This window comes from Haematobia irritans, chromosome 1 (assembly GCF_050003625.1).
Source record: "Haematobia irritans isolate KBUSLIRL chromosome 1, ASM5000362v1, whole genome shotgun sequence".
Lineage (NCBI taxonomy): Eukaryota > Metazoa > Arthropoda > Insecta > Diptera > Muscidae > Haematobia > Haematobia irritans.
Window position 1 is genome coordinate 60,056,898 of NC_134397.1, and position 16,698 is coordinate 60,073,595.

General features: G+C 32.4%; 1 protein-coding gene across 1 annotated transcript in view; it reads right to left on the reverse strand.

Annotated features, from left to right (window-relative positions):
- The window catches only part of LOC142221043 (atrial natriuretic peptide receptor 1), a 472,193-nt gene that overhangs the window by 431,763 nt on the left and 23,732 nt on the right, over positions 1 to 16,698 (reverse strand). The window lies entirely within an intron of this gene.

The following is a 16,698-nucleotide window of genomic DNA, read 5'->3' on the forward strand; positions in this document are numbered from 1 at the left end:
TGGGGTTTATCCAACATATGTGTCAACGAGTTAGAAAAACACGTGTACTTTTTGCCAACCATCATACGATTGTGATGACAATACAATTTTAATCACTGTCACTCACCACCCATATCAGCTTCTACCATAGCAAAAAACCAACAAATTCTCTTATTCCAACATTGATAGTCTGATTTTAATGTGAATTTTTATGTTGTAACACGGACAGGACATTTCTAGCGTTTAATGTCTATGGTATTACATGGGTTTTCTATAACATAAAATTGTAAAAAGGACTTTGAATAAAAAATGGCTCTCTGTGTCAGAGTGAGTGATACTAAATTTAGATTGGAGTCATTTGCAGTACCGTGGAGGAATAAGTAACGACAGGGTGGATCTTATCAGGTATTGAAGATGAGTATATAAATAGATGTTAGTTTATAGAATTAAAATTTTTATACTCTCCACCATAGGATGGGGGTATATGAACTTTGTCATTCCGTTTTTAAGACATGGAAATATTGGTCAAGGACCCCATAATGAATATATATTCTGGGTCGTGGTGGAATTCTAAGTCGATCTAGATATGTCCGTCCGCCCGTATGTCAGTCTGTTCGGCTATGGAAATCACGCTAACTTCCGAACGAAACAAGCCATCAACTTTAAACATGGCACAAGCAGTTGTTATTGATGTAGGTCGGACGGTGTATGGCGTGGGACATATCGGACCACGTTTACGTATACCCCCCACACCCTCAAAAAATACCGCTTCTGTAACATATACCCCCAACACATTTTGCTTCAAGCATATATATTTTCAGGATTGGTCCAAACAAAATAGTGTTTGTATTGTTCAAACATATTATGTTTCACGTATTAGGGCATACGCTGGTAGAAAAAAAATTTAATGAATTTTTTGTTTTTGTGTGGATATATTTTTAAGGCGCCAATTGGTTACTTCCATTATTTTACTTGCAGCATACTCTCTAGGTCTCTCTTTCTAAACACATATATATTTAGGGGCTATTTCTAAATTAATATATGTTTGCATCTAAGCATATTATATTTACAAACAGTTTATGTCTCAAACATAATATGTTCTAATATATTAACATATATGTCCCAAACATGTTATGCTAGTTTATGAACATTATATGCTTGCACTTAAAAATATTGTGTTAAAAAATTTGATTTCCAAACATAATAAGTCCCCGATCTGACACATAGATGGCATCGCTAGTATTAAATGCATATTATTTTTATATAGTACCAACCTTCAAATGATTCGTGTCAAAATTTGACGTCTGTAAGTCAATTAGTTTGTGAGATAGAGCGTCTTTTGTGAAAAAATGGAAAAAAGGAATTTCGTGTTTTGATAAAATACTGTTTTCTGAAGGGAAAAAATACGGTGGAAGCAAAAACTTGGCTTGATAATGAGTTTCCGGGCTCTGCCCCAGGGAAATCAACAATAATTGATTGGTATGGAAAATTCAAGCGTGGTGAAATGAGCACGGAGGACGGTGAACGCAGTGGACGCCCGAATGAGGTGGTTACCGACGAAAACATCAAAAAAATCCACAAAATGATTTTGAATGACCGTAAAATGAAGTTGATCGAGATAGCAGAGGCCTTAAAGATATCAAAGGAATGTGGTGGTCATATCATTCATCAATATTTGGATATGCGGAAGCTCTGTGCAAAATGGGTGCCGCGCGAGCTCACATTTGACCAAACACAACAACGTGTTGATGATTCTGAGCGGCGTTTGCAGCTGTTAGCTCGTAATACACCCGAGTTTTTCCGTCGATATGTGACAATGGATGAAACATGGCTCCATCACTACACTCCTGAGTCTAATCGACAGTCGGCTGAGTGGACAGCGACCGGTGAACCGTCTCCGAAGCGTGGAAAGACTCAAAAGTCCGCAGGGAAAGTAATGGCCTCTTTTTTTTGGGATGCGCATGGAATAATTTTTATCGATTATCTTGAGAAGGGAAAAACCATCAACAGTGACTATTATATGGCGTTATTGGAGCGTTTGAAGGTCAAAATCGCGGCAAAACGGCCCCATATAAAGAAGAAACAAGTATGTACGGCCGTAAGTTCGGCCACGCCGAATCTTATGTACCCTCCACCATGGATTGCGTAGAAACTTCTACGAAAGACTGTGATCCACAATCGAAATACTTGGGTTGTGGTATCGTAAAACTTCTTAACATCGTTTTCTAAATTGCGTGTTAGTCCACACGTGGTATATATTAGACAAAAAAGTTATGTTTAGTTAAGTCTACAAATAATTACGAATCGTTATGGACTTTTTGCACGGTACGTAGAGAGCCAGAATTGAAATATGGGGGTCGCTTATATGGGGCCATATACAATTATGAACTTGATATGGACCAATTTTTGTGTGATTGGAAATCGATTTATCTGAGGGATATATATAACTATAGACCGATATGGACGTAGTTAGGTATGGTTGTTAACGACCGTATACTAGCACAATGCACCAAATTTCAACTCACTCGGATGAAATTTGCTCCTCCAAGAGGCTCCAAAACCACATCTCGGGATCGGTTTATATGGGGCTATATATGATTATGGACTGATATGGACCACTTTTGGCATGGTTGTTAAATATCATATACGATCACCACGTACCAAATTTCAAGCAGATCGTATGAATTTTGCTTCTCCAAAAGGCACCGGAGGTCAAATCTTGGGATCGGTTTATATGGGAGCTATATATAATTATGGGCTGATAGGAACCAATTCCCGCATGGTTGTTGGATACCATATACTAACATCACGTACCAAATTTCAACCGAATGGGAAGAATTTTGCTCTTCCAAAGGGCTCCGGAGGTCAAATCTGGGGATCGGTTTATATGGGGCCTATATATAATTATGGACCGATTTCGACCAATTTTTGCATGGGAGTTTGAGGCCATATATTAACACCATGAACCAAATTTCAACTGAATCAGATGAATTTTGGTCTTCCAAGAAGCTCCGGAGGTCAAATCTTGTGATCGGTTTATATGGGGGCTATATATAATTATGGACCGATGTGGACCAATTTTTGCATGGTTATTAGAGACCATATACTAACACCATGCACTAAATTTCAGCCGGATCGGATGAAATGTGCTTCTCTTAGAGGCCTCGCAAGCCAAATCGGGGGATCGGTTTATATGGGGGCTACATATAATTATGGACCGATGTGGACCGATTTTTGCATGGTTGCTAGAGACCATATACTAACACCATGTACCAAATTTCAGCCGGATCGGATGAAATTTGCTTCTCTTAGAGGCCTCGCAAGCCAAATCGGGGGATCGGTTTATATGGGGGCTATATATAATTATATAACCCCCATAAAAACCGATGTGGACCAATTTTTGCATGGTTGTTAGAGACCATATACTAACACCATGTACCAAATTTCAACCGGATCGGATGAAATTTGCTTCTCTTAGAGGCCTCGCAAGCCAAATCGGGGGATCGGTTTATATGGGGGCTATATATAATTATGGACTGATGTGGACCAATTTTTGCATGGTTCTTGGAGACCATATACTAACACCATGTACCAAATTTCAGCCTTATCGGATGAAATTTGCTTCTCTTAGAGGTCTCGCAAGCCAAATTTGGGGGTACGTTTATATGGGGGCTATACGTAAAAGTGGACCGATATGGCCCATTTGCAATACCGTCCGACCTACATCAATAACAACTACTTGTGCCAAGTTTCAAGTCGATAGCTTGTTTCGTTCGGAAGTTAGCTTGATTTCAACAGACGGACGGACGAACGGACGGACGGACATGCTTAGATCGAATTTCACCACGACCCAGAATATATATACTTTATGGGGTTTTAGAGCAATATTTTGATGTGTTACAAACGGAATGACAAAGTTAATATACCCCCCATCCTATGGTGGAGGGTATAAAAAGTGTTGTTCCACCAAAACAATGCACCGTGCCACAATTCATTGAGAATGATGGCAAAAATTCATGAATTGGGCTTCGAATTGCTGCCCAACCCACCGTATTCTCCAGATCTGGCCCTCAGCGACTTTTTCTTGTTCTCAGACCTCAAAAGGATGCTCGCAGGGAAAAAATTTGGCTGCAATGAAGAGGTGATCGCCGAATCTGAGGCCTAATTTGAGGCAAAACCGAAGGAGTACTACCAAAATGGTATCAAAAAATTGGAAGGTCGTTATAATCGTTGTATCGCTCTTGAAGGGAACTATGTTGAATAACAAAAACGAATTTTGACAAAAAATGTGTTTTTCTTTGTTAGACCGGGGACTTATCAGCCAACCTGTTATTTCATTGAATAATTTATAATTTGAGTGGAATATTTGCAAGTTCATGTGTTTTATGAAATAGTTCACGAATATTAAAAACTCATATTTTTTATTTAGTAAAACACGCATGACTTGAGCCACATTTCTCCTCTTTACAAAATTGGGTTATTGTGTGTAATTTTATTTGGTAAATAAATCCCATTTTCATAATTGATGACTTTAATTAATGACGCATAACGTCTATAACTATCATTTGAACATAATTAATTATTAATTGTGATGAATTTACTGTCTAATATATATTTTTTGTACTTCATGGCAATTAATATAATAGCCACTTACCGAAAAAAAAAAAACAAATTTCATTTTTTTTTATCATAAATTCTAGAAATAGATTTTTGATCAACAAAAACAAAAAATAATAAACAAATTTAAAGAGAGTGAATGAGTGAGATAATTAATATATTTTGAAATCATCAATCAAAAAACGATATTTGCATACAGCTCATTTTACTCTTTTTCTTATCGGTGCGAAACCAAAAATAGCAAAGCGTTTAGGTATTTTTTTTTTTTTCTATTTAACTTGTTGACAACAAGACCACGGCGTGAGAGAATTAAATTGAAAAGCAAACACCATTCATTATTTGAAATTGTGACAAATGGTAACCCACAGAATTTAACGAATGGTGAAAATTTGTTGGCCACTGTTTATTTTTTCCATACACTTCATCACCTGAATCTGAAGCAACCAACTAACCCACCTCCCTCACACACCACAATCAAAACCATGGCGTTTTTCGATAAAAGCTTATCTTGAGGTCATTGTTGTTGAAATATTTTGTGTTTTTTTATACCCTCCACCATAGGATGGGGGTATATTAACTTTGTCATTCCGTTTGTAACACATCGAAATATTGCTCTAAGACCCCATAAAGTATATATATTCTGGGTCGTGGTAAAATTCTCAGTCGATCTGAGCATGTCCGTCCGTCCGTCCGTCCGTCTGTTGAAATCACGCTAACTTCCGTACGAAACAAGCTATCGACTTGAAACTTGGCACAAGTAGTTGTTATTGATGTAGGTCGGATGGTATTGCAAATGGGCCATATCGGTCCACTTTTACGTATAGCCCCCATATAAACGGACCCCCAAATTTGGCTTGCGAGTGCTCTAAGAGAAGCACATTTCATCCGATCCGGCTGAAATTTAGTACATGGTGTCAGCATATGGTCTCTAACAACCATGCAAAAATAGGTCCATATCGGTCCATAATTATATATAGCCCCCATATAAACCGAACCCCAGATTTAAACTCCGGAGCCTCTTAGAGGAGCAAAAGTCATCTGATCCGGTTGAAATTTGGTACGTGGTGTTAGTATATGGTCTCTAACAACCATGCAAAAAATGGTCCATATCGGTCCATAATTATATATAGCCCCCATATAAACCGATTCCCAGATTTCGTTTGCGGATCCTCTAAGAGAACCAAATTTCATCCGATCCGGCTGAAATTTGATACATGATATTAGTATATAGTCTCTAAGAACCATTCAAAAATGGGTCCATATGAGTCCATAAATATATATAACCCCTATATCAACCGATCCCCAGATTTGAAGTCCGGAGCCACTTGGACGAGCAAAATTCATCCGATCCGGTTGAAATTTGCAACGTGGTGTTAATATATGGCCGCTAATAACCATGCCAAAATTGGTCCATATCGGTCTATAGTTATATATAGCCGATGCCCAATCACACAAAAATTGGTCCATATCGGTTCATAATCATGCTTGCCACTCAAGCAAAAATAATCTAGCAAAATTTTATTTCTATAGAAAATTTTGTCGAAATTTTATTAATATAGAAAATTTTGTCAAATTTTATTTCTATAGAAAATTTTGGCAACATTTTATTTCTGTAGAAAATGGTGTCAAAATTTTAATTCTGTAGAAAATGGTGTCAAAATTTTAAATCTTTTGAAAATTTTTACAAAATTTTCTATAGAAAATTTTGTCAAAATGTTATTTCTATAGAAAATTTTGTTAAAATCGTATTTCTATAGAAAATTTTGTCCAAATGTTACTTCTATAGAAAATGTTGTCAAAATTTTATTTTTATAGAAAATTTTGTCAAACTTAATTATATACGTATTTAATCGGCCATTTTAAGTTTAATATATACCACGTATGGACTACGTGGTATATATTACGGTATTAAGAAGTTTTAAGATACCTTGTCATCGGCAAAAGTTACCGCAACTCAAGTAATTCGATTGTGGATGACAGTCTTTAGTAGAAGTTTCTACGCAATCCATGGTGCAGGGTACATAAGCTTCGGCCTGGCTGAACTTACGGCCGTACATACTTGTTTTAGATTACTAGGTGGCATTTTGATTTTGAATGCCGAGGCCTAGTGTGTGACAAAAAACACAAAATTTGCTAACCAAATTTATTTATATTGCAAATTGGTATCAAAGTTTTATTTATTTTTTGTTTTTATTTTAATTGGTAAAATTCTAGGAAATTTAAAGTTAATTTTATTTGCATAGACCTGTGCAGTATTTTGTTGTAGTAGTAGCATTTGCAATATCATCGATACAAAACGATCAATCATTGTCTAAAGCTATGCCTTATTCACATGATGTAGATTGTCGTTGCTTCAAATGCTAGTTTAGATCGTATCAGCTGAATTTATTGAAATTATTAATACGGTAATTTTAACACAAAAAAAAACATGTATTATTTTAAAGTTTTCAAAAAAATATGTAGGGTGGGGATGAGAGAAAAAGGATACATTTTTATTTAGGGCATGAACAGAAAAATTACAAAACGATAGAACAATGCCCGTCTGTCGGGATAGTTGGCTTGTACTTTGTCCAGGATTACCATAGATATAGCCCCCATGAGGTCTTGAGAATCTATACGGATGAAAAAGACTGTTTTCATATGTTTGGGTGTAAAAATTATATTTTTGGAACTCACATTTTTAACACAATATTTTTAAGTGCAAGCATATAATGTTCATAAACTAGCATAACATGTTTGGGACATATATGTTAATATGTTAGAACATATTATGTTTGGGACATAAACAGTTTGTAAATATAATATGCTTAGATGCAAGCATATATTAATTTAGAAATACCCTATAAACATATATGTGTTTAGAAAGAGATGCCTAGAGAGTACGGGTATGCCGCAAGTAAACTAATGGAAATAACCGATTGGCGCCTTCCACACACAGACAATTTTATTATTATACCCACCACCATAGAATGGTGACGGGGTATAATAAGTTTGTCATTCCGTTTGTAACGCATCGAAATATCGATTTCCGACTATATAAAGTATATATATTCTTGATCAGGGAGAAATTCTAAGACGATATAAGCATGTCCGTCTGTCCGTCTGTCTGTCTGTCTGGCTGTCTGTTGTAATCACGCTACAGCATTCAATAATGGAGCTATTGTCCTGAAATTTGGCACAGAATCGTCTTTTGTCTGCGCGCAGGTCAAGTTCGAAGATGGGCTATATCGGGCCATGTTTTGGTATAGCCCCCATATAAACCGACCTCCCGATTTGGGGTCTTTCGCTTATAGAAACCGTAGTTTTCATCCAATTTGCGCGAAATTGAAAATCTAGAGATATTTTGGGACCTTGAAGAGGTGTGCCAAAAATGGTGAGTGTCGGTCCATGTTTTGGTAGAGCCCCCATATAAACCGACCTCCCGATTTGGGGTCTTTCGCTTATAGAAACCGTAGTTTTCATCCAATTTGCGCGAAATTGAAAATGTAGAGGTATTTTGGGACCTTGAAGAGGTGTGCCAAAAATGGTGAGTGTCGGTCCATGGTTTGGTATACCCCCCATATAAACCGACCTCCCGATTTGGGGTCTTTCGCTTATAGAAACCGTAGTTTTCATCCAATTTGCGCGAAATTGAAAATCTAGAGGTATTTTGGAACCTTGAAGAGGTGTGCCAAAAATGGTGAGTGTCAGTGCATGTTTTGGTATAGCCCCATATAGACCGATCTCCCGACTTTACTTCTTGGGCTTATAGAATCCGTAGTTTTTATCCAATTTGCCTCAATTTCAAATTCTAGAGGTATTTTAGAACCATAAAGAGGTGTGCCAAAAATGGTGAGTAGCGGTCCATGTTTTGGTATAGTCCCCAAATAAACCGATCTCCCGATTTTTATACCCACCACCATAAAATGGTGACGGGGGTATAATAAGTTTGTCATTCCGTTTGTAACACATCGAAATATCGATTTCCGACTATATAAAGTATATATATTCTTGATCAGGGAGAAATTCTAAGACGATGTAAGCATGTCCGTCTGTCCGTCTGTCTGTCTGTCTGTCTGTCTGTTGTAATCACGCTACAGCCTTCAATAATGGCGATATCGTCCCGAAATTTGGCACAGATTCGTTTTTGGTTTGCAGGCAGGTCAAGTTCGAAGATGGGCTATATCGGTCCAAGTTTTGATATAGTCCCCATATAAACCGACCTCCCTATTTGGGGTCTTGGACCTATAAAAACCGTATTTTTATCAGATTTGCCTGAAATTGGAAATCTAGAGGTATTTTGGAACAGTAAAGAGGTGTGTTGAAAATAGTCCGTATCGGTCCATGTTTTGGTATAGCCCCCATATAGACAGATCTCCCGATTTTGCTTCTTATGCGTCTAGAAACAGTATTTTCTATCCGATTTGTATGAAATTGAAAATCTAGAGGTATTTTGGGACCATAAAGAGGTGTGTCGAAAATGGTCCGTATCGGTCCATGTTTTGATATAGCCCCCATATAAACCAACCTCCCGATTTGGAGTCTTGGGCCTATAAAAACCGTAGTTTTTATCCAATTTGCCTCAAATTGGAAATATAGAGGTATTTGAGGACCATTAAAAGGTATGCCGAAAATGGTGCCCATCGGTTCATGTTTTGGTATAGCCCCCATATAGACCGATCTCCCGATTTTGCTTCTAGGTCTTCTAGAAACTATATTTACCATCCGATTTGCCTGAAATTGGAAATCTAGAGGTATTTGAGGACCATAACAAGGTGTGACGAAAATGGTGCTCATCGGTCCATGTTTTGGTATAGCCCCCTTATAGACCGATCTCCCGATTTTGCTTCTTGGGCTTCTAGAAACTATATTTTCTATCCGATTTTCCTGAAATTGAAAATCTAGAGTTGTTTTGGGACCATAAAAAGGTGTGTCGAAAATGGTGCCCATCGGTCCATGTTTTGGTATAGCCCCCCTATAGACCGATCTCCCGATTTTGCTTCTTGGGCTTCTAGAAACTATATTTACCATCCGATTTGCCTGAAATTCTTGAGCTCCTATAAACTTTATTTATTACCCGATTTGCCTGAAATTCGAAGTCGATATGTATTTTTACACCACTAATAAGTGTGCCGAAATTGAGGTATATCGAGGTCCATTTTTTGGTACAACCCCCATATAGACTGATCTCTCGATTCTTGGACGTCTAGAGACTATATTTTTTAGCCGATTTGTTTGAAATTGAAAATCTGGAGGTATTTTAAGATCACAAATATGTGATTAGCAAATGATGCCTATCGGTCCATGTTTTGGTATAGCCCCAATATAGATCGATTCCCGGCTTTATTTCTTGGGCTTTTAGAATCCGTAGTTTTTATACGATTTGCTGGAAATTAGTAATCTATAATGAAATTTTAGACAAACGAAATTTCCTTTTCTTATAAAGTATTTTCGTTTATTCAACGATTGTCTCTAAAATGTGTGTCAAAAAAAAAACTTTGCTTGTCTAAAATTACGTTTCTCAAAAAAGAAAACACTTATTTCATGGTCATGACAATTGCTTGAAACTGAAAGTAGAATTTCCAGATTTAACTCATCGTATTTGTTTAAATAATGGCGGAAAAAATCTACAGATTTAAGATTTCAAATCAAGGCGTAATTTCATCATATACACGATATGTTTATAATTCTCTAAAACTCAAACATATTTGGTTCTCATAAATCCAGAATCTGATCTGGTCTTCATAGATAAAATCTTTAAAGTTTGTCTTCGGGAACTGACTTGCTTGGGAGAAGATTTGTCATAAAACCCCCTACAATTCTATATATTATCAAGTAACCCACTACGACGAAGAGTTTTCAAAGTAAGCTATTATATTTGATCCTTGGTGGTGGGTATTTAAGATTCGGCGCGGCCGAATTTACTGCTTTATATACTTGTTTTTTTCTTCCAGTGTATGCCCTAATGTAAAATTCGTTTAATTCACTCAACCCAAAGTGAAGTACACTTGAACCTTCCGAAAAAACGTTTGAGGTTTCAAGTGTAGTTCACTTTGGGTTGAGTGAATTACCCGAATTTATTCTGATAATTGGTTGATAGTTTTGCTGCAAGTAGAGGATGCTGATGAGGAATGTGGTAATTCCGAAACAGCTGTACATTCAACCATCTTGCAGTCTAATAGAGTTTTGCCCAAATAAATTTGACAAACATTCTTTTCCTCTGTTGGTTAAGCTACACTTGTAGTTTAGTCAATGCATGGTTTTAAGCTGAAATCAAAAACAACAACAACAATGATTAAAGGAAAAAAAACAACAATAACGAAACAAAACAAATGAAAATTTTATTTCTATAGAAAATTTGGTCAAAATTTTATTCCTATAGAAAATTTTGTCAAAATTTTATTCCTATAGAAAATTTAGTTTTTATTTTTTTTTTTAATTTTGTCACAATTTTTTTCTATAAAAAATTTTATCAAAATTTTATTTCTATAGAAAAATTTGTCAAAACTGTATGTTATTAATATAGAAAATTTTGTCAAAATTTTATACAAATGTTACTTCTATAGAAAATTTTGACAAAATGTTATCTCTATAGATAATTTTCACAAAATTTTATTTCTCTAGAAAATTTTCTCAAAATTATATTTCTGTAGAAAAATTTCTCAAAATTGTATTTCTATAGAAAATTTTATTCCTAGTGAAAATTTTGTCAAAACTTTATTTCTATAGAAAATTTGGTCAAAATTTTATTTCTACAAAAAATTTTGATAAAATGTAACCTCTATCGAAAATTTTGTTAAAATTTTATTTCTATAGAAAATTTAGTCAAATTTTTATTTCTTTGAAAATATTTGTCACAATTTTAATTCTATTGAAAATTTTGTCAAAATTTTATTTCTATAGAAATTTTTTTTTTTTAATTTTATTTCTATAGAAAATTTTGTCAAAACTTTATAAAAACGTTATGTTATAAAAATACTAGCTCTATAGAATATTTTGTAAAAATCTTATTTCTATAGAAAATTTTTTCAAAATTTTATTTCTATAGAAAATTTTGTCAAAATTAGAAAATTTTGTAAAAATCTTATTTCTATAGAAAATTTTGTCAAAACTTTATTCCAATAGAAAATATAGTCAAATTTTTATTTCTTTAAAAATATTTGTCACAATTTTAATTTTATTGAAAATTTTGTCAAAATTTTATTTCTATAGAAAATTTTGTTAAAATTTTATTTATACAGAAAATTTTGCCAAAATTTGATTTCTATAGAAGATTTTATCAAAAGGTTATTTCTATAGAAAATTTTGACAAAATGTTATCTATTTTATTTCTCTAGAATTTTTTTTTCAAAATTTGATTTCTGTAGAAAATTTTATTCCTATTGAAAATTTTGTCAAAACTTTATTTCTATAGAAAATTTTGTCAAAATTTTATTTCTACAGAAAATTTTGACAAAATGTTATCTCTATAGAAAATTTTGTTAAAATTTTATTTCTATAGAAAAATTTTGTTAAAATTTTATCTCTTTAGAAAATTTTGTCAAATTTTTATTTCTATAGAAAATATTCACAAAAATTTATTTCTCTAGAAAATTTTTTCAAAATTATATTTCTGTAGAAAATTTTCTCAAAATTTTATTTCCGTAGACATTTTTGTCAAAATTTTATTTCTATAGAAAAATTTGTCAAAATTTTATTTCTACAGAAATTTTTGACAAAATGTTTTCTCTATAGAACATTTTGTTAAAATTTTATTTCTATAGAAAATTTTATAAAAATTCGTAAATTTTGCCAAAATTAGAAAATTTTGTAAAAATTTTATTTCTATAAAAGGTTTTATTAAAATTTTACTTCTACAGAAATAAAATTTTAACAAAAATTTATTTCTATAGAAAATGTTGTCAAAATTTTATTTCGATAGAAAATTTGGTCTAAATTTTATCTCTATAGAAAATTTTGTCAACATTTTATTCCTATAGAAAGTTTTCTCAAAATTTATTTCTATAAAAAAATTTTTAAAATTTTATTTTTATGGATTTTTTTTTTCAAAAATTTATTTCTATAAAAAATGTTGTCAAAATTTTATTTCTAAGAAAATTTTATCAAAATTTTATTTCTATAGAATATTTTGTCAAAATTTTATTTCTTGGCATAGCTTTCATATAGACCGATTCCACTATTTGACTTTTGAAGTTCTAGAAATCGCACTTTTTAGCCGATTTGTTTGAAATTCAAACGCAAAAAGAAATTATTTAATAGGGTGTGAGATATTTTGGGAATTATAAAAAAAACTGCTATTATTATTTCCCACCATAAATAAGATAAATAAACCTTTAGTTATATCTAATGCCACTGAAACCTTGATATGCATGTTAACTAGTAAACGGATATAGTAACCAGCCAACAACAATCATATAGAGTAGCGACAACAGAAAATACAAGAAGAAAAGCCGACAGCAAATCTAAATATTTACACAGATTTCATGCAACTGATGGTAGACAACATAAGAGTCACACAAACTAAATTATTCCAACTAAACTTTTGCTATCCCTATGGGATTTCAATAAAATACACAAAAATTAAATGCTCAATACACCGCCGTGTGAAGGGAAAAATCATAGGGATTATATCATGAAATATTGGATATTTATAGGGGGATTTTGTAAAAGCCATAGATAGGGATACATTTTGTGTCATGTGATTGTTGAGATCATAAAAAAGTTGGAAAATATCAAAATTTATGAATATTACCTGGAAGGTAGGCAATGGGAACATACTCGCATATGTTTTTTTTTTTTTCAATTTTTAATATTTTGATTTTTTGTTATTGAACCCTGAATTGTCCATTCATTCCTATAGTATTTCGAACATCTATTCGATCGATTGTTTATGTCCACTACAGACCCTTATCTGTTCGATTCCAACGTGTATGGGAAATATGAATAACTCTTTTATAGGCAAAACAATGAAAAAAAGAGATATCGATAAAGAAAGTTAAAAATAAATTTCTACAGAAACAAATTTTGTAGATATCAATTTAATCAATTGTTTTCATTTTTGTTTTTCTATTTTTGTCAATAATTTATAGAAGCTCTTGTTCATGGCCCATATATAGCATGAACATATTTAGAGATTCGTAAACTCCTAGCCATAGTTTTGAGATCTGAATTCTGGTGGCGCTAACTTTATGGTGCCTTATCCCATGAATGCTATAAAATTAATGAGATTGGAAAAACACACCATAAATACTATAAAGTTTGATTTATAATTTAAAGCATGTGAGTAAAGTAGAATGTCGGCCGGCTCCGACAATGTGATACCCTAAACCACCCTTCTGAATTAGTAAATATAAGCATTTGTGGGGTATTATTAAAATAGATTAAACCGGGATCTCCAACAATGTTGCTGATGTGCACTTCCATATTGAGTTCATTAGAGAGATAATTCAATTCGTGTAGGTAACATAGTCAAATTTCTACCATATCTAAATCTGAACCGATGTGAATTATTTTATACCCTCCACCATATGGTGGAGGGTTTATTAACTTCGCCATTCCGTTTGTAACACATCGAAATATTGGTCAAAGACTCCAAAAAGAATATATATTCTGGGTCGTGGTGAAATTCTGAGAAAATCTATTGATGTCCATGCGTCCGTCCATCCGTTCGTCTGTTGAAATCACCGGAACTTCCGAACGAAACAAGTTTTCGACTTGAAACTTTGCCCAAGTAGTTGTTATTGATGTAGGTCGAATGATAATGCAAATGGGACCAAATAGCCCACATATGAACCAATCCCTAGATTTGGATTTGGTACGTGGTGTTAGTATATGATCCTTAATTTTCATGCAGAAATATGATTAGGTTAGGTTAGGTTAGGTGGCAGCCCGATGTATCAGCCTCACTTAGACTATTCAGTCCATTGTGATACCACATTGGTGAACTTCTCTCTTATCACTGAGTGCTGCCCGATTCCATGTTAAGCTCAATGACAAGGGACCTCCTTTTTATCGCCGAGTCCGAACGGCGTTCCACATTGCAGTGAAACCACTTTGAGAAGTTTTGAAACCCTCAGAAATGTCACCAGCATTACTGAGGTCGGAGCAGGAATCGAACCCACGACCTTGTGTATGCAAGGCGGGCATGCTAAACATTGCACCACGGTGGCTCCCATGCAGAAATATACCGAATTTCAAAAAAAAAAAAAACACTACTTTGCGCGAATAACTCAAAAATTGCTTAACTTTAACACAATGCAACTTGACAAGAAAACCACATATGACATTGAATTTTTCAATAGTGATGTAGAATTTTATATACTTTAATCGGATGCTAAGTATTTTTCAAAAAACAAAAATTTAATTTTTCAATTAATCTCCATTTTTTACGATTTTGCCCCTCTGTGCGGGGTGAAACCATTCAGAAAAGCTTTGAAACACTCAGAAATATAAACAGTATTACTGAGACGGGCAAATCAAGGTTGCCACTCGATAACAAATTAATCTAAAAAAATTTGCAGAAAATTTTACCAAAAACTACCAAACAAAAAAATTTTATTTTCCTAAATTTTATTTCTATAGAAAATTTTGTCAACATTTTATTTCTATAAAAAAATTTTGTCAAAATTTTATTTCTATAGAAATTTTAGCAAAATTTTATTTCTACAGAAAATTTTGAAAAAATTTTATTTCTATAGAAATTTTAGCAAAATTTTATTTCTATAGAAAATTTTGAAAAAAATTTTATTTCTATAGAAAATTTTGTCAAAAATTTATTTCTAAAGAAAATTTTGTCAACATTTTATTTTTTATAGAAAAATTTTTCAAATATTATTTCTATAGAAAATTTTGCCAAAATTTTATTTCTATAGAAAATGTTGTCAAAATTTTATTTCTATAGAAAATTTTGTCAAATTTTTATTTCTATAGAAAAATTTTCAAAATTTAATTTCTATAGAAAAATTAGTCAAAGTTTTACTTCTATAGAAAATTTTGTCAAAACTTTAGTCCTGTAATAAATTTTATCAAAATTTTATTTCAACATTTGAGTTCTGTAGTAAATTTTGTCAAAATTTTATTTACATAGAAAATTTTTTCAAAATTTTAGTTCTGTAGTAAATTTTGTCAAAATGCTATTTCTATAAAAAAATTTATCAAAATGTTATTTCTCAAGAAAATTTTGTCAAAATGTTATTTCACTAGAAAATTTTGTCAAAATTTTATTTATATCAAAATTTTTGTCAAATTTTTACAGAAAAATTTGTAAAAATTTTATTTCTATAGAAAATTTTGTCAAAGTTTTTGTCAAAATTTTAGTTCAGTAGTAAATTTTGTCAAAATTTTATTTCTTTAGAAAATTTTGTCAAAATTTTAGGTCTGTAGAAAATTTTGTCAAAATGTTATTTCTATAGAAAAATGTATCAAAATGTTATTTCTCAAGAAAAGTTTGTCAAAATGTTATTTCACTAGAAAATTTTGTCAAAATTTTATTTCTATTGTATTGTCAAGTTTTTATTTTCATAGAAAAAATTGTTAAAATTTTATTTCTATAGAAAATTTTGTCAAAATTTTAGTTCTGTAGTAAATTTTGTCAAAATTTTATTTCTATAGAAAATTTCGTCAAAATTTTAGTTCTGTAGTAAATTTTGTCAAATTGTTATTTTGTCACAATTTTAGTTCTGTAGTAAATTTTGTCAAAATGTTATTTCTATAGAAAAATTTATCAAAATGTTACTTCTCTATAAAAATTTTATCAAAATATTATTTCACTAGAAAATTTTGTCAAAGTTATACTTCTATAGAAAATTTTGTCAAAACTTTAGTTCTGTAGTAAATTTTGTCAATGTTTTACTTCTATAGAAAATTTTGTCAAAATTTTAGTTCTGTAGTAAATTTTGTCAAAATTTAATTTCTATAGAAAATTTGGTCAAAATTTTAGGTCTGTAGTAAATTTAGTCAAAATTTTATTTCTATAGAAAATTTTATCAAAATGTCATTTCTCAAGAAAAGTTTGTCAAAATGTTATTTCACTAGAAAATTTTGTCAAAATTTTATTTCTATTGTATTGTCAAATTTTTATTATACCCTGCGCCACACTGTGGAACAGGGTATTATAAGTTAGTG